General features: G+C 44.1%; 1 protein-coding gene across 1 annotated transcript in view; it reads left to right on the top strand.

Moving 5' to 3' along the window:
• The window catches only part of LOC139933085 (OTU domain-containing protein 7A-like), a 74,128-nt gene that overhangs the window by 2,792 nt on the left and 43,996 nt on the right, over positions 1–27,340 (top strand). The window contains exons 2-3 of the mRNA XM_078285458.1: positions 12,301–12,396; positions 23,203–23,310. The gene's annotated coding sequence lies outside the window, so the exon portion shown is untranslated. The remainder of the gene's footprint in view (positions 1–12,300; positions 12,397–23,202; positions 23,311–27,340) is intronic.

Genomic DNA, 27,340 nt, shown 5'->3' with positions numbered 1-27,340 from the left:
CCCCAGCACCACTTGGTCATGTGCTCCTGCGTTGCTTAGTGACAGCGAGGCTCTGTCTGCAGGGTCGAGGGTTCGATTCCCTGCAGCTCAGAGAAAACTCATCTCATGTCTGATCACTATGGAATATTTTGCTCCATCTGTTGTTATTGTACTTTTAATTTCTTGTAGTTCAAACAGTATGTGTTTTCGAAAGCTGATATTGACATCAATATGGTATTGATGCTGCTGACATTTTGTGTCGATGCTCAATATCTGTAAATTTGACCAAAACACTCTCAGTATTCAGTGTTTCCTCCACAGTTTTCTTCTTGTCAGGGTGAAAAGCCTCTGAAACACTAGAGCATCATGGGAAAATAAAACTCTCCGCTGAAACCAGGATGATGAAATTCTCATTATATTCAGCGGTAGAAACTCTGGGAGAGTTAATTTACCAAAACAAATGAATAAATAAAATGTGCAAAGAAACGAAAGTGTCACTGCATCATATCTCCGATACGCATCATATCAGAGGTGACGATATCTGATATTTAATAACGGGTCGATATCGGCCTGATGTATTGATAAACCCTGCTGTAACATCTGTGATGGAGGAGGCGAAGGTGTTTCTTCAGTCTTCAGCCCAGCAGACTGCAGTCTTCCTCTGTCTGGACTGAAGAGGACTAAATCCCTCTTTAGTCTGCTCTCCTTCAGCTCCACCTGCCTTCAGGACTGAAGTGGATTTAAAGGAGTAGTTCACCCAAAAATGAAAACTCAGTCTCTCTCCTTCCCCTCCTGCCAGCTGAAACAGGTGAAGTCTGTTAGTCCATAAAACACACAGAGAGGCTGCAGCTTCTCCACAACAGCTGGACTCAGTCGCTCCGGTTCTTTAGAGATCCAAAACAAAAAAAAACATCCATAAACGTCCTCCATCAGCTCAGTCCAGCTGTTCTGAAGCCGGGCGGCGGCACAGCGAGCGGAAAAGACCGAGACTGAAACCGTTATTTAGGGCAAATCTTCACTGCAGCCGTTGTTATAAAAAACAGGGTGGCGTGCGCGGACCCAGACCTGCAGGCTGATCACATGACACAGTTTACATTTCTGGGTGAAGTTTTCCTTTAATCAGTGAAATTGATGACAGATCAAAGCCAGTGTGAATCTGGCTTTAGAAACCTCACATCCTGCTTGTTTGGACAGCGTGAAGATCTCCAACCTGTACTCTGCTGTACTCTACTGTACTCTACTGTACTCTACTGTACTGTACTCTACTTGAGACCTTCACATCTAAGGCTATAAGACTGTTTCTAACTCACCTGTGCCTGGTTTTCAGTCAGTCAGTCAGTTAGTGTTGATCTGGATCTGGGATTTCCATCATTAGACAATTTTTGTTTTTTAGCCGTGACGATGAAACAGACGGAGACAGAGATTTGATCCAGCAAGTTGGAGAATAGTTCTAGGAGGAAGTCTGGGATTCATTCAGCACTGCCAGAGGTTTGCGGTCCGACTGCCTTCTGGTTTGGTCTCATCAGCTGCGTGTTTCCTCCAAACTGTCCGCCTGCTGTTTGACACGCTGCGTTTTGCGGCTCCAAGTTGAACTCGTCTCACCTTTAGCTGCTGTGCATCACATCAGCGTGACAACAGGCCTGGAAACTCTGGAGGCGGAGCTCAGGGACGAGATGATAAACCGTTCCCACTGAGCAAGTTTAGGTTGATTAGCCCTTTAAAAGACTAAATGGTTCTAGACATCGAGGCTAAAACCAGGATCCATAGGGTTTAACAGGGAAAGTTTACTAACATCTAGATCTTAGACTGCGTCTTCTGGGCTACATGAGAAAGATAAAGCAGTACCTTGTACTTATGGACTTCTCTGGTGAATATTTTTCAGATGTACAGCTGTTTATGTATTGTTTAAATATATAATAATGTATTTGTAGAGTCGAGACGCAGTGGGTTTCTGCTCTGTTCTCCTTGGTGGAAATCATGTTCCTGCATCCTCCGGTTCAGACCGGCCGAGCGTTCTGTTGTCCAGAGTTGCAGAGCGATGAGAATGATGTCACGCTCCTCGTGACCTTTGACCTCTTGCTCTGTCTGTTAGCAGCGGCGCTCTCAGCTGAGCTGCTGTGTCACGGCCTGAGAAGACGAGGCAGCGAGCTTCACTCCCCTGATGTTGGGAACAGTCGGCCTCACAGCGAACAACATGGACGCTCTGAGCAGAGCGATCAGCTCGATCACAGCACTGAACAGAAATGAGACATTTCTTGGTTTTGTCAGGATGAAGAGTGGGACACCGGTGGGAAGAGAGGCAGTGGCTTCCAACATGGCGGTGTGTCTCTTGTCGCAGGCCTTTATTCCATACAGTTACATATAAACAAAGAAAGTGTGTGTGATATTCTGTTTGCCGGCTTGTCGTCGAGGCGTTTCCCTGCCCCTCCTCGTCTCTGCTGTCACTTTGAGTGAGCAGCTGTTGGTGAATTTCCTCCACGTTAAATATCGCAGGTCTGCAAGGCGGCGGCTTCTCACCGGGAATGAAAAGTTCAAACGAAAATGTCTGACTTCCCTCCTGGACTGAACTGTAGAGAGCAGAGGATGCTGAGGGAAGATAAGAAACAGCATTCAGTCCGGTCTTCAGCTCCGACACAATCTTTCTTTCCTTCTTTCTTTCTTTCTTTCTCTCCTGGAAGTTGGAGCTGATTCAGTGTTGCAGGCGGAGCGATAAAGGCCGTGACATTCACAGTCCTGAGAAAACAGCTTTGGCCGAATCTAAAGTGTTTTTAACCTTGTCAACTTCCTCTAAATTGCTACAAAATAAGTGCGTAGTAAAGCTGCGTAAGACGGACAAAATACCTTTCTTTCAACAGTTATTTTGAGAGTTCTTACAGTTTCAGTTTGACCTGCAATATAATTTTTAAAAGTGTAAAACACCTGGATCCTATTTTTCCATCATACTGATCGATTCTGACCAAAACCGTTTCATTTTGGCTCTCTGGACTCTTTGGTCTCTGGTCTTTTTCAGCACAGTGACCCTTCCTCTGTGATTAGACATGCATATATATATATATACATATACATATATTTATTTAATTTTCAGTTTTTTCAGCTGGATCGATCAGTATGATGGAAAACGATCAGTTATGTTTTGAATCTATATTACCTTTTGCTGTAATGTGGTTTTTGAGGCTCAGTGTGTTCTGTTGTGTTTCTGGACTGGAGGGACGCTTCTCATTCTCACTACTTCTCCCATTGACTGCATGTATTATAAAAATGGATATAAAAATGCAGATATTGCAGCTCTAGACTAGACATCACTAGATACAGACTTTTTTCATCCCACAGCATCAATTTACTGTGATTTATTATCCTAAACATTTCCCCTCCGTTCCCTGTGCTCTGTGTGGAGCAGCGGCTCCCTGATGGATAATTTACTGCAGTTTAATGAGTCTTGATAGTGAAAGCACAGGGAGGACGATCTGTCTGTCCGTCCCACTGCAGGAAACACCCAGAATGCCTCAGTGCAGGCTGCCTTCCTTTATGTTTTGTTCAGTTTGGTAAGAAGCTGTGAAGACGCCCAACACATGAGAACACTCTGTCAGTCAAAATCTACTGAAATTGGAATATTAATGATAAAATTTGGGGCGTCCGGGTGGATCAGCGGTCTAAGGTACGTCGACCGATATGGTTTTTCAGGGCCGATACAGACACCGATTATTAGTAATCAAGGAGACCAATAATCGATATTTGGATATTTACAGCAACACAAAACATATGTTTAATTCAATACTAGAAAACAGAAGATTTCAAGCAGGCTGCTGGAAGACACCGAGATATTTCTAGAGAAATATGAGCCACAAATACACTCGGTTCAATCAGCTGTGGGGAAAAACACATTCGACGGGCAGGTTGGAGTTTTGACATTTGACTGAAATTCAAATACTGAAATTAATTCTGACAGCCTGACTACATGCATCATTTCTACGGTATAATGTCAAAAAACACAGGCGGCAGTGAGGAAAGAAGAAATCTCCTCTTCATTCCTGAATTTCTTTTTTTTTTTTTGTGAAACTTTTTCACAGCTATCTAAAACTCCTCAGATGTTTTCTCCACCTGCTCCACCGGGAGATAGTTTCTGTTTAAGAGACTGGAGCTGTGTGTCGTCTGAATGGTCCTCCAACTTCTATTGATTAGTCAAACTTCTATTGATTAGTCAAACTTCTGTTGATTAGTCAAACTTCTGTTGATTAGTCAAACTTTTATTGATTAGTCAAACTTCTGTTAATTAGTCAAACTTCTGTTGATTAGTCAAACTTCTGTTGATTAGTCAAACTTCTATTGATTAGTCAAACTTCTGTTGATTAGTCAAACTTCTGTTGATTAGTCAAACTTCTATGCATTGATCAGCTGCATGTTGAAGCTCCTGCAGATAGATCTACATCTCTGAAAGCATCATGTTTACATTTGGAAAAGACAAAGTTACAAAGTGCTTCACAACAAGGAACAAGTGCGAGGAACAAGGAAGGAATGTAGTGCAAAATAAAACCTGAAGGTACTGTGAAAATAAATACAGCAAAGAGATAAAAAAAAAGGCAAACAAATGACAATAAATAAATCAAAATCTTGTAAAAAAAATTTGAATTCAATAATGAATGAGGCAACTTGTCTAAAATCAGAGCAGGATTAAAGGATAAGGCCGGTGTTTTTTAATGCATTTCTTACCGTCAACAAATCCTCTGAAAATAACAAAATCAGCAATGAATTTGTTTTGCTAACAAGTCTCGTCCATGTAGCGGTGCCCAGTGCAGCCTCATGTCCCAGCAGCCATAGAACTGCATTGTATTATAAAACTATTAAAATATATAATATAATATTTCATCATCACGATGCACCGGGCCGGCCGACTTTTTCCTCAAACGACTTAATAAGCCGACCGTAAACACGTTTTCCATCTCAGGAAAGTAGTTCCGTAGCACAGAAAATAGTCCCCGGCGTAATGAAGAATTTGTTCCCATTTGAATTTGATTTGGTAATAACTACAACAGCCTGACTTTTCATGGTAACAGTTAGAGATTTTTAAAATGTAAACTATGTCTTTGTGAGCTGTATTTAAAGGTTTTCAGCTTACAATTGGAGCCAATGACTTCCGGGTTGACGGCTAAAAACGGAACGTGGGAAGTCAGAAAGTAACGGGAGGAGAGCAAACGCATTGTTGATTTTGTTATTTTCATAGGATTTGTTGACGATAAGAAATGTATTAAAAATCACCGGCCTTATCCTTTAAAGCTTTTTGATAAAAGTCTGTTTTGAGAAGTGATTTAAAAGATGAAGCTGATTTAGCTAGTCTGGGTTCCTCAGGCAGGTTGTCGTCCGGTCTCGACCCTTCGGACCTGGTCTTGACTGGATCTGGACTCGGGTCTGCTGTCGTCACCACAGCTTCAGAAGTGACCTACATGCTTCGGTTGTAAACAGAGCGGAGCCTTGTGGGTTTGAATGTAGAAGAGTATTTATTGCGTCGTTTGTCAGCGAGTCCCGAGCCGCTTCGGGGATTTGTGCTGCTGAAGCGGATCCAGCAGGAGAGCGGAGGCTGGTCCAGACCTCCTCTTCATCCTGCTGCTGGCCACAGAGGAAGAGTGTAGGAAGCAGGTCAGATCCAGACTGAAGGTGAAGCTGCTGACAGACAGACAGGCAGGCAGGCAGACAGACAGACAGACAGACAGACAGGCAGGCAGACAGACAGGCAGGGAAACAGACAACAGACAGACAGGCAACAGACAGGCAGACAGACAGGCAGGCAGGCAGACAGACAGGCAGGGAAACAGACAACAGACAGACAGACAACAGACAGGCAGACAGACAGGCAGGCAGGCAGACAGACAGACAACAGGCAGACAGACAGACAGACAACAGGCAGACAGACAGACAACAGACAGACAGACAACAGGCAGACAGACAGGCAGGCAGGCAGACAGACAGACAGGCAGGCAGACAGACAGACAACAGGCAGGCAGACAGACAGACAGGGAGACAACAGGCAGGCAGACAGACAGACAGACAGACAGACAGACAGACAGACAGACAGACAACAGGCAGGCAGACAGACAGGCAGACAGACAGACAGACAGACAGACAGACAGGCAGACAGACAGACAGACAACAGGCAGGCAGACAGACAGGCAGACAGACAGACAGACAGACAGACAGACAGACAGACAGACAGACAGACAACAGGCAGGCAGACAGACAGACAGACAGACAGACAGACAGGCAGACAGACAGACAGACAACAGGCAGGCAGACAGACAGGCAGACAGACAGACAGACAGACAGACAGACAGACAGACAGACAGACAGACAGACGCTCGCTCTGCAGACAGCAGAGTTTGTAGAGCTCAGTGAAACTGGCAGAGTGGAACAGACCAATAGTCTCTGTCCTATTTTCTAACCTTCATGTGTCTCCGCCCTGCTTCATCCACACAGACCAGCACAGTCTTCCTCTGGTCTTCAGTGGAGCTCAAAGTGCTGTCGGCTACCATTTTTAGGATTTTCATTTTTACAAAGATGAATGAGATGAACGGGTCCTGAATCGATTCACTGCTGTTGGACAACCTGAAAGTCTTCCCACAGCGGTCTAACCTCAGTCCTGCAGCCTGGAGAAACCTGCAGCCAACTTCTAGAAACTTCCTGAAACAGGTTCAGATGTTTTAACTTCTGTCTGTCTTCAGGGAGAATCTCCTCCTCAGCGTCTCCCAGAATCCTCCTGCCCTGCTTCTCCTCTCCTCACCGCTGATTAACACGATGGGAAAGGGTGTGTGTGTGTGTGTGTGTGTGTGTGTGTGTGTGTGTGTGTGTCCATGCCAGTCATGCTCCACCACTGGGTTTGAACAGATGTCACCAGCAGCCACCAGCTGGCTGTTTCTGCTAAATAGGTTAGACGTGTGTGTGTGTGTATACTGGACAAGCGTGTGTCTGTGTGTGTGTGTGTGTTTAGTGTGTGTGTGTGTGTCTGGTCTTGTGTACACAGTGTACTCTCTGCATCCACAGCGCACAAGGGAGTGACGTGTCACACTGTACTTTGTAATGCTTTACAGTACTCTGATTACTTTTTTGTGATAACTATTAACTTAACATGTTCGTTTTTCAATTCTTGCAATCCATTATTAGTTACTTTTTAAAGTTAGAATGTCGTCACTTTTATTTTTCTTCCTTATCGTTTCATTTTTCTTCGCACAAATTGGAAAAAATCAGAAATAGTGAAAGTCCTGCAGCGTCTCCTGCAGTCTGAGTCTGCTGGATCTGAATGAGACCAGCTTCCTGTTTTAAAACCAGACCAACAGCCTGCATGGCTTTATAAAACAGTGATGGACAGCGAGCCATGCGGCGGCGGCGGCGGCGGCGGCGGCGGCGGCGGCGGCGGCGGCAGGTTTCTGAGGTGGGGAACGCTGCAGTTGCTAGTTGTTAGATTACTGGAAACCCGTTTGAAGCGTCGCTCTCTGTTGCTAACAGTTGAAATGTTTTGAACTCGCTGCACTCTGAGCTGAAGCGTCAGCAGGAAAACACGCTAAGCTCTAACTGCTGTCGGGACACGTGACCGCGGGGCTTTGTGTGTTTTGCTCTCGGATCCGAGTTGCAGCGGTGGACGATACTGACTAAAACCCTGAACCACACTGAGATTCTCCTGCTCAGTGTTCCTACTGCGATATGATTTTGTGATTCATGCGGACATGAGATGCTGTTTCATAATCTCCGCTCAGTTTGAAATGACAGATTGCATCCGGCTTGATTTGCAGTCCGGAGACTCTGCAGCAGCTTCCTTCCCCTCTGAGAGAAAAACCAACCGCATTCCCAAACCGCCTCTTGCCACGTAAATATTGCAGTAATCAGCGTTGGGAATGTGATTGTTCCTCAGCTAATTGCAGCCCTACTTAATATGCATCCAGGCTGTGGGGAAGCGCTGCTCGGCCCCGGCCCGTGTGTCATGTGACGGAGGTGAAGCTCAGAGCGGCTCAGCAGTTTCCACACGGAGACTTTGTGTGGTTGAATGTTGAATCTGATTTATAGGTGGACTCCCTCCTCGGAGAGCAGAGCGAGCCGAAACTCCCATTCATCAACGTCAGGACGTGGGGGGGGGGGGGTGGGGGGGTACTCCTCATTATCTGATACTCACTGTTTTTTCTGCACTCACATGTTTTGATCCAATTTTTTGAACTGCTTCCGTAAAATGTCTTGATGAGTCAGTCAGGGCTCCACAGGTCTTACAACAACTGAAAATGTCTTTGTAAAATTATCTAAATTTAAGTCTTCCCTTTTGGCTTTGGGGCCGACCAAAAGGATTTCTGTCTTATCTTCATTTAGTTTTAACAAATTTGTACTCATCCAATCATTAATAGCCAATAGACAAGTAGTGAGGGAGCTTAAGGCATCTGCATGATTTGGCTCTACAGCAATGTACAACAATTGTGCAAAAATTGTGCAACACCAGAAGTTAGATCATGTTTCTCTGATACACGATCTCCAAGACAGATGGAAAATTTCCTCCCTGTAATGTAAGTTCAGAACCAGTTTAGGACACATTCAGAGAAACCAGCTCCACTTGCGCCTGCTGTTCCCCGAGCCCCGCCCGCCTCAGACTAGCCCCGCCCTCCTCACACTAGCCCCGCCCTCCTCCGACTAACCCCGCCCTCCTCACACTAACCCCGCCCTCCTCAGACTAGCCCCGCCCTCCTCAGATGTTTGAGTCTCCAGCCTCCATTGATACAGACGGAGAACCAAATTGACATTTTTACAAATGTTTTCATTATCAGGCTCAGGGTTCATCATCACTCTGTTTTAAATGCAGCTTGTTCTGACATCTGATTTATGAGGCGCTGCGCTCCTTCGCTCCTTCTCTCTCTTTGTCTCTGTACCCCTCTTTCCCTCCATCACCTGTTTTCCATCTATTCCCCTCGCTCCATCCATCCATCCTTTATTCCTTCCGTGCCTCCCAGCCTTTCTATCATCGTCATCCATCTTTCCCTCTCTCTGTATGCATCCATCTCCCATTTTATCCCTCTCTCCACCGCTCCCTGATTCTCTCTCTCCCTCCATCCTTCTCTCCATCCTTCCTTCCTTCCTTCCTTCCTTCCCTCCTCCTCTCCTCCCCCTCAGTGTCTTACTTCTGTCCTGGCTGGTTTGAGGCCTGTCTCTCTCCAGGGAAACTGGCTGTTCAGATCTAGGACAGAGATGGGAGGTCTGTCTGTCTCCCTGTCTGTCTGTCTGTCTGTCTGTCTGCCTGCCTGTCTCCCTGTCTGTCTGCCTGTCTGTCTGTCTGTCTGTCTGTCTGTCTGCCTGTCTGTCTGTCTGTCTGTCTGCCTGTCTGTCTCCCTGTCTGTCTGTCTCCCTGTCTGTCTGCCTGTCTGTCTGTCTGCCTGTCTGTCTGTCTGTCTGTCTGCCTGTCTGTCTGTCTGTCTGCCTGTCTGTCTGTCTGTCTGTCTGTCTCCCTGTCTGTCTGTCTCCCTGTCTGTCTGCCTGTCTGTCTGTCTGCCTGTCTGCCAGCCTGTCTCCCTGTCTGCCTGCCTGTCTGTCTGTCTGTCTGTCTGCCTGTCTGTCTGTCTGCCTGTCTGTCTGTCTGTCTGTCTCCCTGTCTGTCTGTCTGCCTGTCTGTCTGCTTGTCTGTCTGTCCGTCCATCTATCTGTCTACCTACTTTCCTGCCCTGGTAAAAAAACATTTTTCCTCCTGGTTCTTGTCTCTTTCTCTCTCCTCTCTCTGTCATCGTGCTCATTCAGGCTCACAGGAATATTTGTTCCACCTTTCTCAGGCTGCTGTGACCTCTGACCTCTGACCTCCTTACTGTTGGTTGCTTGTAATGTTGCTGATGTAGGAACTGATGCTGATTTTGCTGTTGACCTCATTGGAGTCTGTCTGGAATAGAGAGTGATGTGATGTGATGTGGATGTGTGTGTGTGTGTGTGTGTGTGTGCAGAGCTGCAGTGGCGATCATCATGTGGCAAACAACCTCCAATATAAATAAAACTCTTATACTTTAAGAAACGCATTCATTTATGTATATTAGCCGGCTTTGTTGAATACTCAATTCTGATTGGCCAATGAAGACATTCTGAGGTCTGGTATTTCTGAACAGCAGATCGCTGTTTCACACCTGATCGCATCACCTGATCGCATCACCTGATCGCATCACCTGATCGCATCACCTGCAGTCAGGACGTTCGCTCCGTTTTGTTTATATCTAATCAAATTAACCGACGCCACCTTGAGGCAGAAAGACGTTCCTGCCTGGGTAGTGAAGACAAACAGAAATGTAATTAATTTAATTTATTCAGAGAAAACCAAACTATACTTTGCTGCTTAGAGGCTGAATGAAACTGACCCCATTTGTTTACAGTTTACAGTTCTGCTACAGTGTAGCGTGGATGCTAGCTACAGATGTTTCTATGGTTACCGTCCTGCTACAGTGTAGCGTGGATGCTAGCTACAGATGTTTCTATGGTTACCGTCCTGCTACAGTGTAGCGTGGATGCTAGCTACAGATGTTTCTATGGTTACCGTCCTGCTACAGTGTAGCGTGGATGCTAGCTACAGATGTTTCTATGGTTACAGTCCTGGTGACCTAGCTTGTAAATGACTTTAGCTTGTAATAAAATAATTTTAAATCAATATTTTGTGTCAGGTGATGAATATTTTTGGTATCTACCCGATACCAGGACTTATTTTGGGTTACTGACCAACTCACTGCACATTATCCTTTACTTATTTGTCCTTCAACGACCCATCCTCCAATAACTTCCATCAGTGGGATAATATTTATTATGATGTGTGCTGTGGATTCAAGTCATAGAGATTTATGTCGGCCTAAAATGGTGGTAAACTGAGTCTTTACCCTGCACTACGTCCTCCTTGTGTGTGTGTGTGTGTCTTTGTGTGTGTGTCTGTGTGTGTGCATGTGTGTGTGTGTATGTGTGTGTGTGTGTGTGTGTGTGTGTCTTTGTGTGTGTGTCTGTGTGGGTGCATGTGTGTGTGTGTGTGTGTGTGTGTGCCTCAGCCCTGAACTGATCCAGCTGTGCAGTAACATTATAGATGAAGAAGACAGAATGATCTGAAGCTATTTGTCGTGTTTCCTTTAATGATGCATCACATGATCCAGATCACTGTGAGTCTGGGGTCATGTGATCAGACCCTGGACAGGAGAGAGAGAGAGAGAGAGAGAGAGAGAGAGAGAGAGAGAGAGAGAGAGAGTTTCTTTTTATTCCCTAGAGTGGATCTTGATTGTACCTAACTCAATTTAGAGGGAAATCTCTCTTTCTCTCTCTCTCTGTCTCTCTCTCCTACTGTTCGACCTCTCTCATCCATTTTCCTCCGCCCTCAGGAAGTGATAAATTGAATTTACCAATGAAATTAAATTGAACAATTCCAGGATGTGTTGACTGTGTTTTACTGGACTGGACAGCAGTGGTTCTCACTCAGGTCTGGTTCTCTGCTGCTGGTTTTCACTCCGGTCCTCTAATCAGAGCCAGACCTCCAGCTGGACGGCAGGTGACCAGCTGGTGGGACAGAACAGCAGAACCGAGGCTTCATTAATCAAAGTGTGCAGAGAACAAGTTGTACATGTAAAAACTGGCGGCACGCTGCAGAACATCGGTCTTTAGCAAAACGTGCGTCTGCACAGCTGTACGCCATCAGCTGTGACCGGAACAGACTGGAACAGTGTAGTGAGTTTCTTCCTCCATCGTCTCCTGGAGGTTTCGAAGCTGCAGATTGTGTTTACGGGCGTCGCCATGTTGACATTTTTTTGGAGCCGGAGCAGCCAAAGAGAGGCAGAGGGCCGTTAGAGGAAGTAGAGCTGGTTATTATCGCTTCTATCGAAAATGAGACCAACACTGAACAGGGTGGTGTTGATGCAGTCGGTGTGTCCGAGGCATGAAGTTTTTCTTTCATCATATTTTGGGGCAGATTTATTTAGAAGACATTAAGGATTTATTGTCTCACCCACACAGTTTGTATTTGCAAAATGCGACGTATCGTTTTTAGAAAAAAATACCTGAAGTTTATCATTTAAAATCTCTAAAATCTAGAGGATCCAATCTGTAAAAGTGTAAACATTTGACTGAAGTTACCTTCCATCCTTACCTTTTGTTTATTCCTTCCGTCCTTATGCATCATTTGATGTAATTATTTGCTGGCAATCATTTTGTGTGTTACAGTGTTTCAAATGGCAGACATCTCATTACGAACAAAACTCCTCATTTTGTCTGGCCTCTTTTTAAATTTTTTAATCATTTTTATGTGCAAAGTTAACAATCTGACTACATTGTGATTGTTTTGTCTCTGGTTATTTGCAGGTCTATAATGGGTGGAAACCTTGAATATTATGGATCACAGAGGATCTCTGTCTGCCTCTGCCAGTAAGAACCGGAGCCCAAAACACTCGACCCATGGTGAGTCCAGAGAAGTGTTTTCTGTTTGTGGGTTTTGTTCCATTTTTTGTTCACTATTTTGGAACAAATGGAGTAATCTGTCTTTTTTTAAAGCATTACCACTTGTTTAAAAAAAGTCTCTTATCTAGTTGAATTGTATTGAATCGAGTAAAATTATGTTTCCCCACTGGCAGATATTTTTCACTTATATTGATAGAGTATATCAATTTAAGAAATAGTTTGTTGAAGCCGCTATGTTTCGCATCTTAAAACTTCAGTTTATCAGATTAACCCTTACTGCAAAGTGAACCAGTGAGAGCCTGGTGGAGATGACTGTTCTCTATCTCACTCCAGTAGTATTGTTAGTTCTAGTGTTTCTCCACATTAAGACTACATTTCCCATCAGCCCCGTTGCTTCCTGCCCCCCCTCCCCCTCCCTGAAGAGGATCAACATGTTGGAAGTGATTTCTCCATCTTCCTTTCCCTCCTTCCACCATCTGCTGCCAGAAACTCTGAAAGCTTTAGCTCCGTTTGCTCATGTAGAGCCTTTAAAATCATCATTCTTGTGAATGACAGGTCTAGGTTTAGGTTTAGTTTTCTTTTACATAAATAATAAAAACTAGGAAAAAAAAGAGAAGAAACACCAACAGTGTGGGAGAATCACAGAAGCCCAGAGGAGAGATGTTTATAAAAGCATCTCACCCCGACAGCAAGAGAGAGAAAACCAGGATGACAAATGTCTGAACTGGGCAGCAGAAGCTCAGAGCCGCCCAGCGATTGGTTCCTGAGCCGGCCGGCCGGCTGGCGGTCGGGCGGGCGGGGGAGACGGCGGCGGCGGCGGCAGATGGTCGGTCAGCAGCGTCCTGCAGGCCGCCTCCGCCTCTCCACAGGAAACAAAATGTGATTTGCTTTAAAAAGCAGCAATTTTGTGCTGATAAGCTTCACTGCTGCGGTCAGGTTGAAGCAGAGAACAGGCTGAGTGAGGCTCCTGGAGGCTGAGAGCCAGTTTCAGCATCCTGTTTCACTGCAGAGGAGCAGGAAACTAAACACTGAAACTCTACATGTCCACATTTGTGTAACTCTCTCCAAATCCAATCTGTTTGTAGTGGCAGCATCATCAGAATTAGAGACGTGACTGTGTGTAGACCGGTGTATTATTCTGACAATATATAAGGTTGATATCGTCAATTTATTAAAACCTAGATATCCTCCTTTAACACCAGCTGCTGAGATGCTCCTGAATAAGGAAGTTAAAGTGATAATCTTCAAGTTCCTTGATTTGTTAAAGCTCCATATCCTCACTGTCCAGAGTTTTATTTAGTGTCTTTCTGTCCATTCAAAGCTGTGTGTGTGGTGTCATGAACCAAAAACACTCTCAATCCATTTCTCCACGTTCATTTTCCAGCATCTCTCTGAGCCTTACCAAGAACAGGCCGTTTCTGTCTCCGTGTCTTTAAGGCTCATTAATATTCACGACCCTCCGTTCCGATCGGCTAACCGTTTCGAGAGCGAAACGTGAGACGCCGCGGCCCGGCGGCTACAGGTAGGGAAAACTCTCCGGTAATAAACGATGACGACCGCTCGACCGCTTTGAAAAAAACACTTTGTTAGTCTATTATTTCTTACAGAAATGATAATGAGCGAACCTTTGTGACGCCACAAAGTTACGGAAGTCCAAACGGCTCGTTTAGAGGCTCGCTTTTCTAATATGGATTGTGTGGATTTAGTTTTGATGCTTTCACCATGTTTAGATACACATCCAACTCCTTTATCATCATGCAGGTGTCGGGAGGGCCTATGTTTACACCAGATGGGACCTTTAAATTCTTTGCAGTGTTGTGTTTTTTTTTCCTCCCCTCCATCTTCCTCCCTCAGCCTCACTGTGGTGTTTCTGCACTTCCCACAGACCAACTGTCAATCAAACAGTGTGGGCGGAGCTTGGATTTCCTGCTGATGCAGTTTGAGTTGAGTCAAATTTAAAGATATTGAATATCGTCACAAAATATCTTTAATCTAAAAATCTTGGTTTCGGCCTTTGAAAACTGATAAAGATTATTTAATATCAGTCAAAGTCCGACATCTTGGCTGGTTCAAACCCCCAGGCATTCTGGGAAAATGAAGGCATCAAAAGCGAGTGAGTGATGATCTTCCTGACATCTACAATACTGTTAACGTACAAGTTACTGCTGAAGTTCCCTTGAGCAAGACAAACATCTCTTCTTAAAACATACTTTTATCATAAGACCTGTTTATAAACTTTGACTTTTATTCATTTTTCTTCCCTGTTGCCTCATGTTGTCATTTTTAGGGTTCAAAACCCAATTGTTTTGTTTATTGTTCTGTCACATTGGCTCAATTTCCCGTGAGATGGTAAATCCTAGAGCCATGACACTTTGCACCATGGTCTAGTCTGGCTTCAGTTAGGCCCACAAGAAATATGACCCCGATCGGCCACTTGGGGGCGCTATAATTAAAGGTCAAAAACAAAAAGTTTAAAGTGCTGTATCTCCCACACCGTTGGTCCAATTTACAGGAAACTTGGCACACGTTCAGCTGACCGTACTCTACAACTTTGCCATAAGGACCCTCAAGGTCCACCTGGAAAATTTTTGAGATATTTTGAATTTTTTGAAAAACATATTTTTTTCCTCTTCTCCTACACCATTTGACCAATTACCACCAAAATTGGGCAGTACCATCTGTGGACCAAGCTCTTTAAATTTTGTTTATAGACTGTTGATATCTACTTTCGTTTTGAAGATATCAGCTGTTAAAGTTGTGAAGGAGGCGTGGCCTATAAGCTAAATTGTGATAACTTTGTAATAGATGATCCAATCACCATGAAACCTGGACAACATGTTCACATATAAGAAATGAACACGTGTGCAAAGCCATTCGAAAAGTGACCAATAGGGGGCGCCACAAAGGCCAGAAAACTGTATCTCCTAATCCAATGGGTGAAATTGCACGAAATTCGGTACGCATGCTCTAGGACCATGTCCTAGTCAAAATCTGAAGTTTGGTTGTCATTAGTCAAAGTGGGCGTGGCCTATGACATTTTGGCTTATAACTTAAACAGAATTTCACCAATCGCTCTGAAACTCGGTAATCGTGTTCGAACCCTTATCTGGAACATGCACACCAATTCATGCATATCCGACCAGATTTTGCCCAACATCAGCACTTTGAGTGTTCAGCTAAACACAGTGAAGCCACACATTGTTACTTGCTATCACATTCTTCAGTATCAGAACTTGATCGCCTCGGGACAGACGGCTCAACAGCCTGATCTGGCAAAACAGACAGAAATCTTATTCTTATTCTTATTCTTACACAAAGTTCCACGTCTCAGCTCTGGCTGCTCTACCGGCATGAACCCACCATTGCTGCTAGCGGCTATATTATTCCATTTGTTGTTTTATCCATTTTATCTGTTGGTTTTTTGTTTTTGTTTATCCCTATGGCTGGATTATTTACCTTACCTTTTGTTTATTTATGTTTTTATTGTAATTTATTATTATTATTCTTTTTATTTACTTCTATTTTATTACTTTTAACTCACTGATCTATTGATCTGTCCTTGGTCTTTTATCTCTCTTGAAGAAGCACTTAAGAAGCACTTTTTATCATTGTTTTGAAAAGTGTTATATGAATAAAGATTATTATTATTATTTAACCCAGAGCTGCAGAAGACTGTAGTTACTCTGGGCAGATCCCAGGTGTGAAAGTGTGGATCTGTGTGAATCTGAGGCAGAAACCTGCTGAGGAGCAGACAGAGTGTTTGCTCAGCAGAGCTTCCAGCTGGTTGAAGAGCGAGTGAAACAGGAAGTGATGCGTGGAGTCGCTCCCCCTCTCAGCCTCCAGCCTCCAGCATGACTCAGGAGTTTCTCTCTCCTCCTGTGTGTCTGATGGGAAGATTCTTCAGGTCAGGAGTTTTTCTGTCTTTCTCTCAGCTGCTTCGGTTCCTCTGCCGACTCAGACCTGCGATCCGCTCTGCGTGACGCAGGTGGAATCTGTTCTGAAGCTTCTCTGAACACGCAACACGGCTCCCACCGGGCCGGGAGATCCTCAAGAGCTGATTTTGTTATTTTCATAGGATTTGTTGACGGTAAGCAATGCATTAAAAAACACCGGCCTTATCCTTTAACAAATCCGGGTATTTTACCAACTTGGAACCGGAACCCAACCCTACACCCAGATCCATCAACATGCCTCTGCCTGGAATATGATGGAAAGTGAGAAGTGGAGTAGCTCGATGGGTAGAGCAAGGCACCAATACTGTCAGGGTCGGGGGTTCGATTCCCTCAGGCTACAAATATCCCACAGTACCGCATGGTTCTCTGCATGTTTGGATAAAAGCGTCCAGCTCAGGAGTTTTCCTTGGTCAGATCCCTTCAACATTTGACCGAAGTGAACATTATTCATCCTCATATTGTTGACCTGCACAGGTAAAGCCCCAGTCGTCTTCTTCTCTGACTGTATTCTCTGGTGCTTCACTGTGGGTTAAGTGCCTTGTTCATGGGACCTTTGATGGGAGTTGCAGAGGGAATAGAGACTGCCCAGAGTTTCCCAGCTGGTCCGGAGTTTTTTTCTGTTACTCTCTGCCTCTAAGGAGTGAATTTTCTCTTTGTTGCTGCAGCTTCTTAGCCTGGTTCAGATCCTGAATCTCATCCCTCCACTCTTCAGATGTTGTGGAGCGATTCAGAGAGTCTGGTGTTTCCCTCGTCAACGGCTTGTTCTCGCTCCGAGAAACAATCGAGCCAATCAGAGCCTTTGTGGGCGGGACTAAAGTTTGAATCGTTCCTGCGATGGTTTTTCATCGGCGTTTCTGCAGAACAGATTTGTTGAAATCACCTCCTTAACCAACAGATTGTCTTTGCAAAGACGATATTTTAGTCAAAATGGACGACATAGTTGGGTCAGTTGGTAAATGTCTGCTAACCATGTAGAGGCTGACTGGCTGCAGCATCATGTGACTGAAGTGACGTCAGAGCGGCCGATACAGAGCGGTCGGTCACTAGTGATTTGTTCGGATACGTCGGTCACTAGTGATCGGTTCGGATACGTCGGTCTCTAGTGATCGGTTCGGATATGTCGGTCTCTAGTGATCGGTTCGGATACGTCGGTCTCTAGTGATCGGTTCGGATACGTCGGTCACTAGTGATCGGTTCGGATACGTCGGTCTCTAGTGATCGGTTCGGATACGTCGGTCACTAGTGATCGGTTCGGATACGTCGGTCTCTAGTGATCGGTTCGGATACGTCGGTCTCTAGTGATCGGTTCGGATACGTCGGTCTCTAGTGATCGGTTCGGATACGTCGGTCTCTAGTGATCTGTTCGGATACGTCGGTCTCTAGTGATCGGTTCGGTTCAGATATGTCGGTCTCTAGTGATTGGTTCAGATACGTCGGTCTCTAGTGATCGGTTCGGATATGTCGGTCTCTAGTGATCAGTTCGGATACGTCGGTCTCTAGTGATCGGTTCGGTTCAGATATGTCGGTCTCTAGTGATTGGTTCAGATACGTCGGTCTCTAGTGATCGGTTCGGTTCAGATACGTCGGTCTCTAGTGATCGGTTTGGATACGTCGGTCTCTAGTGATCGGTTCGGTTCAGATACGTCGGTCTCTAGTGATCGGTTCAGATACGTCGGTCTCTAGTGATCGGTTCAGATACGTCGGTCTCTAGTGATCGGTTCAGATACGTCGGTCTCTAGTGATCGGTTCAGATACGTCGGTCTCTAGTGATGGGTTCGGTTCAGATACGTCAGTCTCTAGTGATCGGTTCGGGGAAAATCACCCCAAACACAGAACGACTAACAAGGAGGAAATCTCAGCTTAAGATAATGGAGTGGAACCCAGACTGATCTCACAGAAAAACGTGAAATGAACACGACTTGTTAACAGCAAATTACGTGTTGGTGGAACGTAAAGTGTTAAATTTACGGTTACGTGAAGGAGACACGACTATAAACAGGAGCTAGTGTCACATCGAAGCATAGTGGCCAGTCGGGTGGTGAACGGGCGGATGTGTTTGAGGAATGTAATTTAGTTCGTGGTGGATAAACGTTATTTTCCCACAGAACGCAAATCGCCGTTTTAGAGTTTGTTTTCATTACGCATATTTGTGTGAGATCATGTTGGTGGAACCAGATGGACGTTCAGTCTGAAGATCAGGATCGCACCTTTTATATGTCAAATAACAATATTTGACATGAGGAAAACCATGAGGAACATGATGTTTTGTAGACCCATACTGTGCTAGTTAAAATTAGGATCAGATATCATGAATTGTAAGTTTGTAACTTGGCATATATATACACAGTATATATATTTTCACTTCAGCTGTGGACAAACACTATTGCAGTATGAAAAGAAAGGCTGGTACCAGTATTGTAATGATGCTCTGATGAAGGCTTTATGCCGAATGAAACCAAAATTTAAAATAATAAGTAAGGTAAATTGTGTTGCTACTTTCTGGATTTTTGGAGTGCCGCTGTCCCATGATCCTCCTGGTTTTCCTCCTGTTTTAGCGACAGCAGAACACCGAGCCAAAAGAGCCACATGTTTCAAGAAAGTTTTGTGGGGCTTCACTTCATTCCACCTCAGATGTGAGTTTTGCAGCAGCCTCTGTCAAACGAGGATCTCTGTAAATTCCACGTTTACTGTATGAAATCTGAGACTTTATACTGTAAAAAGTGAAGTGCTTTGAGGAACTTGTGGAGGTTTCTTCAGACTGCAGCGATAGGGGAACTTCATACAAGACTCGTTCACAAACGGATTCATGAACTTTGGCAGAACTTCCACAAATGTTTAACACAGGGAGTTCCTGAAGGAACACTTTCGAGATGTTATGTTGGTAGTGAGGGAAGTCAGGCTGCGTTCACACCCAGCATGTTTGGAGCGGTTTGTTCAAACTCTGGAGTGTTTCCTCCTTTAGTTCAGTTTGACATGATCTCACACAAACACATGAAATGAACACAAACTCTAAAATGGCGATTTACATACTGTGGACAGGTATTATGGGAAATTTATGGGAAAGTTTCTCCACCACGAACTGAATTACGTTCGCCTGCAACGCATTGAATTACGTCCCAAAAGTTGGTTAATGGTTAAGTTTAGGCAAGTAAAACAACTTGGTTAAGGTAGGGGAAATGATTTGGTCATGGTTGTATAAGAAAAGCATTCGTTAAAAATTAAAATGTGTTGAAATGTCCTTTGTAAATGCTGGGAATCGAACCCTGGTCCAGACGTCTGGACTGATGCTCATATTCAGCTATTTCTTCATGTGTTCCTAACTGGTATGAACACCACAGAAGAAGAGACAGACAAGTCCATCATGTTAGATAAAGTTACAGGAAGTCTAGTCTCTAACCTGCAGGATGACAGGTTCAAACTGTCCAATAAACAAGCTGCTTTTGAGTCATGTGACTTTTGTTTACAAGCCCTGGTTGGCTTGTGATTGGTCGGTTTGAACCTGAACGAACCAAATACAAAAATGCAACAAGGTGAGCTCTCCCACCCGGTTCGGACCGGAGGAGCCAGCCGCAGGAGGGTCGCACCCCGAGGTGCTTGTTGCTTCCTGGAGTTTCAGAGCGGATCTGAATCCCTGCGGGTCGAATTAAACACAAGCTGCTGTCACACAAGTCTTCACAGAGACGGAGAGACTATTCCTGGATTTTAACTAGATGTGCTCTTTGGCCCAGTTCCTCCGTTCCTTCATTCTGTCTCTTCCTTCTCTCGTTCTAGTTCTCATTCTCTCTCTTCTCCTTCTTTTTATCTATCTTGCTCGCTCTTTCTTTATCTCCTCTCTGTATCTCTTTCTCTCTCCTTTCTTGTTATCTCAGCCTCTCTTTCTCATACCCTCCTCTCTTTCTCTCTCTCCTTCAGCCTTCTTTCTGTTTTTCTCTCTCGTCTCCTATCTGTCTCTCTCCCTCTCTCATTTTCTCTCCTCTCTCTCTCTCTCTCTCTCACTCTCCTAACCTAGAATTAATCCTCACAGGAGTTGTTTTATAAAATACACTTGGATTCTGCTGCAGAATCCTTCCTTCTCTAATGAGAAGACATGCAGACTGTAGGACCGGTTGTAAGTTGTAATGTATTCACCTCTCTGCTAATTAGACATAAGAGGCGGGAAAGGTGGGACCCAAACACTAAAGTGTGTGTGTGTGTGTGTGTGTGTGTGTGTGTGTGTGTGTGTGTGGGGGGGGGGGGGGGGGTTGGTTGGTAATGAAAAATAATAACTAGAAGGCACTCGCAGAGCACAAACCTCCGCCAACGCTGAACATTTCTCCATCTTGCTGTTACACCCAAACACATCATTCCTAACACATCATTTCTAGCACTTCAATCAATCAATTTTACATGACATTGATAGGATTTGGAAAAGTCTCTATCACTAGTTTCATCGTTACGGCAAAAAAAAAATATAATTGTCTAATGGTGTAAATCTGAGATCTGGATCACTACCAAAATTGAATCAATAGTTTGTCGCCCTAAAGCTGATTTATCCACAAAATTAAAATATATTAATAATAATAATAATAATAATATTTAATAATAACACTTATTATAACACTGTTCAAAACAGACATTACAAAGTGCAGTACAGTTTAAATAAACTTGGCTACTATACTGTGTGAAAATAAAATATGAATACTGATACAATAAAAGTAAAATAACATAAAAATGAGTGAAATGAGGAGAACAGCCACTGCTGAGGAGCCGTGGAGCAAGGCATCGAACCCCCAACCTGTCAGACTGTGACTGAAGTGAAGCAGAGATCAGTCCGGCTTCCCATGAGACAAACCTGTGGGAACTCTACCCAGAATGCATCACTGTTTACGGTGGATACTTGATAAAATATCAGCGCCGATGAAGCTGTGTTCAGTCGACCGATCCGTCCGGTTTAACCACCGCGGCCTGCTGGGAAGTGCTGAGTCAGGCTGGTTCACAGTGAGTCGGCAGAAAAGCCTGCTGGGAACGCTCTGCCTCTGAAGGTGAACCAAGGTCAGCCGCTCTCTGTCCAGCAGCACTGTGTAGGGCGGCTGGAGGGTCAAAGGTCAGTGGAAAGGTCAGTATAGTTCACTGAAACTAGGTATGGAATTATGATTCTTGAAGTCAATTCAAAATACCAACTTAAAAATGTACAAACTTCAAAGTTAATTAAAATAAAATACAATTCTACCTGAATTGTGTCCAATTTTACTCTACAGATCACATTGTTGATGCATCGTGGCGGCTGTGTAGGAGCGTCAGTCGAAAATAATTTAATGATAAAAGCTGAAGAGACGGTTTGTAATGACTCACAGCCATGCAACAGGTTTCCCATCATCCTCTGCTCTCCAGCTGCCGTCAGTTCCCCTTACAGTTCATATAATAATGTTTCTATATGGGAGAAACCCCGAGGCTGGGCGCCAAATGCACACACACACACACACACACACACACACACACACACACACACACACACACACACACACACACACACACACACACACACACACCTGTGGCTGAAGCTTGGCAGACCGTCCTGCAGAATAAATCACTTCTACACTCTAAAAAATAAAGGTTTGTCTGGGGTTCTGTTTTCTACTGGTTCATCAGTTGGTCCCTTGGTGAACGGGTTCTTCAAGGATCCTTCAGCGGTTCCCTTATGGCTGCAATCTTGAAGAACCCCTAAAGGTTCGCCAAAGGTGTTTTACATTTTAGAGTCAGGGCTAATCTGAATAGGTCAGGGAGCACGACAGTCACTTCCTCTCTTATTTGGGGAATTGCATCATAGAAAGCTTCATACAAAGGTTCAAACTCATGCTAAAGAAATATATTGATTATGTTCCAGTGGAATAGAGCAGGATTCATCTTCCTCAGTGGTTTGAGTGCAGTCACATTGTTTTTCATCTGTTAGGTTTTATTGTCCAACAGTCTGTAACTCTGTTTAGAAAATGAGCTACAAAAGCAGCATCTGGTTTTAATGAATGGAGATAAGAAGAAGAGTTACTGTATTTTAATGCAGTGCTGGGTGTAAAACTGTCCTGTTTCACAGCCTGTTAACATGCACTTGAAAATATACAGAGAGAAAACTGCAAGCTAAGAAGCCTGGGATCCACAGTGTTACATGATGTACAGCTGTTGGTAGGTGAGGCGTAGCCCTGAGGCCTGTCCACACGTATGTGGATATTTCTGAAAACACATTTTTTCCTCCCACGTTTTCAGATGCCATTATTTCCGCAGAGTGGAAAATAGTTCATCAAGAAGACAACTCAGCGTTACAGACAGGCAGCTCTTTAGCATTTGAATAAAATGTGAAGTAATACAAAAGAACAAACTTGTGATTTTGTGTATACATGTTTGTATGTTTATAATTTTAAATTATTTACCATGCTAAACTTTCATTGTTTATACTGAGCTACGACGAATAAAATACGAAATATGAAAACACAAACTTGTGATTTTAATGCATATATGTAATTTAGATCTGCATTGTTAAACATGAATATTACATTATCGATACTGGGCTAGTAATAATTTGTCTTGGCTAGTAGAAATTTCACTCTGCCCCAAATCCTGAGTTCCAGCCTGCTAGCCACGCTTGGCTGCTTTGCCCACTGTGGAAACCTGGGAGTTAGTTTGAGATCTTTCTTCTCTTATCTTTTTATTCTTTTGTTCACTACTTTGGAGAAAAAAATCAGTTAGTAGGCTGCAGATGTTGGAACTGTTCTATTAAGCCATACCTGCAAGTCCAGGTGATTTTGGGTACAGCGGTCCTTCTCAGGTGTTACTGCTGCAGAGGTGTTAAACCTGTATTTCTTCCTGTGTTGTCTCCCTCCAGGCCTGTCAGCAGTCTTCCCTTCACCATGAAGACCAGTGAGATGATGGACTAGACTGTCAGACAGCAGAGCCTCTCTGAGGTGCTGAACCCACTGTAATCACTTAGAAGGTGAGGATACCGGTTTAACATCAGGAGTATTTACTTAAAGGATAAGGCCGGTGTTTTTTAATGCATTTCTTACCGTCAACAAATCCTATGAAAATAACAAAATCAACAATGCGTTTGCTCTCCTCCCGTTACTTTCTGACTTCCCACGTTCCGTTTTTAGCCGTCAACCCGGAAGTCATTGGCTCCAATTGTAAGCTGAAAACCTTTAAATACAGCTCACAAAGACATAGTTTACATTTTAAAAATCTCTAACTGTTACCATGAAAAGTCAGGCTGTTGTAGTTATTACCAAATCAAATTCAAACGGGAACAAATTCATCATTACGCCAGGGACTATTTTCTGTGCTACGGAACTACTTTCCTGAGATGGAAAACGTGTTTACGGCCGGCTTATTAAGTCGTTTGAGGAAAAAGTCGGCCGGCCCGGTGCATCGTGATGATGAAATATGCTGCAGAGCAGCAGCATGGCTCTGTGACGGGTTTTAATAGTTTTTAATACAATGCAGTTCTATGGCTGCTGGGACATGAGGCTGCACTGGGCACCGCTACATGGACCAGACTTGTTGACGGTAAGCAATGCATTAAAAAACACCGGCCTGATCCTTTAAAGGTTTACACAAGGTAACTGGAATCTGTCTTTCCACATGTTCTTCCTCTATGGAGAATTTTAACACTGACAGAGTTTAACAGACTGACACACATGGCACAAGGACAAGACCTCACACACACAGCAAAAACACATGATAGACAGTAGACTATACAGATCAGTCTCCATATAGACAGTAGACTGTAGTGAACACAACATGCTACTAGCAGTGACATCAGTGTTTTGTTGACGCCGCCAGTTTGACTCCCAAAAACTTTCACAGTTCATGAGAGAAACCGACTATCACTGTTTTATTAAATAACCACATTTCTGCGTTCTCATGCGGACGGAGAGATTTTCTAAAACACTGTTGGTGTGGACCGGAAGTTTTTGGAAAACGGAGGAGGAAAAAATGCGTATTTGGCATGCGCAAGCCTCTGACCCATGACCTTTGTGTCATTACCACTACGGAAGTGTTGTCATGGCTGCAGTAGCAGAGCCTTAAGCGCCAACCAGATGTAGCGAGCCAGACTTCTTTGTCTGGACAGACGACAAAGTTGAGCTGCTTTTGAAAGTAACAAACGACTACAAGACCGCCAAAGCCTTTGAAAATATAGACTGGGGCTGCGGTCGAATAGTCTTTTTTGCTCAGGAAGGTTCCTAACTGAGTGAAATGACCCGGAAGTACCTAAGTGGCAGCATGATAAGAGCTGTTCGAATTCTCTACATGCTAAGGAAAGGTGCTTCAATGCTTCCTTACTTAGCTCCTTTAGCATAGGATACACTGGACCATCCTTTACGAAAGGAAAGGAGATAATGCCGTCCCACAATTCCTTGCAGCAGCAACATTTAAAGCGACGCACCATTCGGCCGTTCACGAAAACAAACGATCATGACCAACAAGGGCTGCAGATCATCATGCAAGTTACCGTTGCTTATTAAGCATTTTCCATCTTATGCCATAACCTATGCTCAGTTCGCATTAGTTATTTCTTCATTCTGAGCGTTGTTGTATTGCCAGCCTTTAGGAATATCATTAATTAATTTTACTTCAGTCACAGATGCTGAAACCCTTGCCTTAATAAAGGCCTGTATAAGCCATAACAACTTCAAAGCACAATCAAGTCAACATTTCAAGGTGTTTACTGAGTTGTGTGGTGGTTCTTAAGATATTATATGCATAGGCTTATATGGGGCGAAGTATCTAAGATGCTTTTAGTAGTCCATCTTCAGAACATTGTAGTTTCACACGGCAGATCACGTCATTAACATCCGCCATCGCATAATTACGTAGCCTAGTTAAGTGCAGTCGGATTCTCTTAGCACCGCGTTGTCTTTTCCTAAGCCCTTATGAATTCTCCTTCACATCTTTCCTTGACCTCATGACGTTTTCCAACGAGGTCAAGGAAAAGTGGTTAGGAATAGGAGTTAGGACGTATTTTTTTGACTATTCGACCGCAGCCTGGGAGTCTTTTGGGAGTGTGACTACCGCCTGAGATCACATGACAATCCCACGTCAGCGTTTTTGAAAAGCCCCGTTTTCCCCGTCCGCACTACAACACGAAACCGGCATTTTCAAATTCATCCACTTTGGAGAGCGTTTTCAGAAAGCTCCGTTTTCGGTGGTCGAAAACGAGTACGGTTTGAAGGACAAAATGGAGAAATAAAGATGCGTTTTCAGATTTACCCAGATCAGTGTGGACAAGGCCTCAGGTACAGGTCTCTATATAGACCGCCTGGAGGTCTTGATTGCCAACTCATTTCAGCTGATGGCCAGCAATCATACAAAAAGTCCCTCAGCTGGTCCGGCTGGTGCGTCACAGGTCACAGGTCACAGGGAACATGGGAACTGTAGGCGGGAAGGGAAGCCATCTGAAAGTGGAAACCCACCAGGATGGCACAAGTTCAAAAGTAGAAAAATAGTTGTTCTAAATGTAATCTACACTGAAAAAGTGGTGTGTTGTGTTTTTTTTCTATTCTGAGGTTGAACTGTTGAAGTGAACGTATTTTTGTTGATTATAATGCCATTATTTTAGTTGACTAAAATCAGAGACCATTTTCGTCAATAAATAATTGATCAAATTTAATCAATATGCCATGACTGAAATCAGACTAAATTTAAACGGTTATTTTCATGAAAACACTTAAGATTATGACCAAGTTTTAAAATGCTGTGAAACTGAACTGTGGTGGGAAGCTGCGGTGGGAACACTGTGCTGCTAATGTGACTTGGCACAGGATCATCTCTCTCTGTGCTGCAGGTGAAACTCTGATCCAGCTGTCTCTCCTATACATTCTGTCACTGCGCTAACTTCAGTGGAGGGAAATGTTGCTGTTTCTCATTTTTCTGGGACCCCGGGACCCCCCTCAGTGACCCCTGAAGGTCCCAGACCCTATTTTGGGAACTGCTGCTCCGGTTTAAGGAGTAGCTTGTGATTTTAGAATTTCACCTCTGAATTAAAACCTCTTTGTCTTATTTTACTGGCAACTCGCAAAATGTCAGTTTTTACTCGAACAGTTGGTACATCGTCATTCATTCATTTTTTTGATTTCAACAGAAGAGTAAGCTCTTTTCCAGCTGTGCCTTCTTTCCAGGAACAATCACCTTAATTGTGTAAAGACAGTTCATTATAATCAAATAACAGAAAATGAAGAACCATTTACCTCAGATGCTTGAAGCCCAGACTAAACTAAAGCTACTTTATTTACAGTCCCTGCAGACACTGAGTCAGGTTTCCCTCTCCTCCTCCTGTTTCCTAGCAACAGTAAGAGTCCCTTTCTAAACATGTGAAGTGTCTTTATCGATGTTAGCATCGGAGGACTGTCTGACCTTGCACAGCTCCCTGTCGGGAGGTGAAGCGGCCGGCCCACAGCGTCTGTACAGCTGCTGGTCCCAGTAAAAACTTCACATTAGCTGTGTGCTGCTTCGTTCCTGTTTTCTGCAGACGGAGTGCCGTGTTGTTTATTTTATTTTTTTACTCCCTCCTATGCGTTTTACGTTAGTATTTTTTAGGTATTGTTGCACCCGCCAACCACAGAGCCCCTGTTTTTGCTGTCCTCCACAGCCTCAGACCCAAGAAGCTCTCCTTTCTTATTCTTTTTTCAAGAACGGTCATGCATTGTCACGGCAATGGAGCTTTGGTGACTTGTGGTTAAGTGCCGACTAAACGGCGCTCCGTGATTCAGCACCGTGGACAGGTCAACGGGGAATTCGTAGTATTCCTGTGATGTCACATGCATCGCCTCCCAAATGGTGCTTTACCATATACACAGCTCACTGGCTGTGGCTGTCATTTGACTATAATCACCAGTTAATTTATTACACTCACCTGTTATTTTCATACCAAGATGGCTGTGTGGTGATGGAACAGAATACAATGCCCCAATCCCAACATCCCGCCTATGGACTGAGCGCTGAGCCTCACAGACTTAATTGTCGTCACC

Source organism: Centroberyx gerrardi, chromosome 1, assembly GCF_048128805.1.
Source record: "Centroberyx gerrardi isolate f3 chromosome 1, fCenGer3.hap1.cur.20231027, whole genome shotgun sequence".
In the NCBI taxonomy this organism is placed as follows: Eukaryota; Metazoa; Chordata; class Actinopteri; order Beryciformes; family Berycidae; genus Centroberyx; species Centroberyx gerrardi.
Note: the sequence above shows the minus strand (reverse complement) of the source record. Positions and strands in the feature narration are given on the sequence as shown.